At 35.8% G+C, this 1,502-nt stretch overlaps 1 long non-coding RNA gene across 1 annotated transcript in view; it reads left to right on the top strand.

Moving 5' to 3' along the window:
* LOC138176480 (uncharacterized) overlaps positions 1-1,264 on the top strand; it is a 145,759-nt gene extending 144,495 nt beyond the window's left edge. Inside the window, exon 4 of the long non-coding RNA XR_011172303.1 lies at positions 1,140-1,264. This is a non-coding gene — a long non-coding RNA (uncharacterized lncRNA). The remainder of the gene's footprint in view (positions 1-1,139) is intronic.
* Positions 1,265-1,502: the final 238 nt, after the last annotated feature.

Below are 1,502 nucleotides of genomic sequence, written 5' to 3'. Positions count from 1 at the left end.
AACAGACAGACAAAGTACCAGCAAAACAGCCATGTCTCCTCAGTCCTAAGATCTATAAAATAGAGAGCACCTATGCTGGTATTTTGAACCTGGGAAGTTGCCTTTCTTTTGGCATTACATTACAAACAGCACTATCAATAGGGACTACAGGGCATTACAAGTTCTTCTTTTCTTGAATTTTGTTCTTATTGTTTTCAGATGAATCCTTTCTCTTGGCAAGATTGTGTGAGTATATGAAGACCTGGGTTTTCATTGAAAGAATGGGGCTATGCCTGATATAAAATATATTTATATGAATGATTAAACTCTTCCCCAAAATACAATGGCAACTTGTTTTTTAAATTACCCAGTTCTTCCCCATACTTTGACCCATTGTGCACATAAACAAGCAACCTCTTTCCCAAATTTAGTATAATTTAGTATTGTATAATTTCTGTATACAGAATATATAATACACATAATATATTAATACATAATATACAAATTTAGTATACAACATTCTGTATACTAAAATCCCAGTGTTTTTAGTAATTTCTCAGTCTCTGAATTTCTCCTACTTTATTTATTGTAAAGTATCTCCTAACTCTGATGTTGCAGGTTCTAAGGCCTCCTCACGCTCAAGATTCTAGATCTGATATTTCCCTCAAGCTCAGACATACTCAGTTCTAAGTGTCTTCCCAGATGTGATATTCTGTCTTCTCCATCCAATTCAAGTTCTGACATTCAGATCTACAAATTCTATCCTAACTAGGAAAGTCTGTATTAGATATTCCTCATGACCACCAACATTCTTCTCCCCAAATCATCCTGAAGCTAGACATGAAGACTAGGTTCTAAGGACACTTCCAAACCTGGAATTCTAGTTTCTTAGGCCATAACTTCCTAGGACCTACAAAGGATTCTTTTATTCCTTTAACTTTTTCAAATCTATTGATTTCAGTAAACTTTCCTTCTACCTTATCATTACAATGACTTCAAAGCACACATCCTATTCCTTTTAATTCCAAGGACTTAACAGCTACATTTCCTCACCCCCCCCCCCCATACTCTACAATCATTATCATTAACAGCACTATCAATAGGGACTACAGGGAATTACAAGTTTTTCTTTTCTTGATTTTTGTTCTTATTGTTTTCAGGTGAATCCTTTCATTTGGCAAGATTGTGTGAGTATATGAAGACCTGGGATTTCATTGAAAGAACAGGGCTATGCCTGATATAAAATATATTTATATGAAAGATTAAACTCTTCCCCAAAATGCAATGGCTCCTTGTTTTTTAAATTACCTGGTTCTTCCCCATACTTTGACCCATTGAGCACCTAAACAAGCAACCTTCTTCCCAAAAATAATATTTTCTGTTCCAGAGCTAACAATTCACCATCTCCTGACACCCCCCGGCTCTGACATTCTTTGCCTTCAAGGTCCCTCTGAATTCTGATATTCTGTCTTATAAAAGCTAGGATAACTCTTAATGTCCCTTGGGCTAAGTGCTCTCCTACT

The sequence above is a fragment of the Petaurus breviceps genome, unplaced genomic scaffold (genome assembly GCF_028583685.1).
Source record: "Petaurus breviceps papuanus isolate PSGF00001 unplaced genomic scaffold, PetGlider_PUasm1.0 89614, whole genome shotgun sequence".
NCBI classification, from domain to species: domain Eukaryota; kingdom Metazoa; phylum Chordata; class Mammalia; order Diprotodontia; family Petauridae; genus Petaurus; species Petaurus breviceps.
The sequence above is the reverse complement of the archived record's forward strand: the minus strand, read 5'-3'. Positions and strand labels throughout refer to the sequence as shown.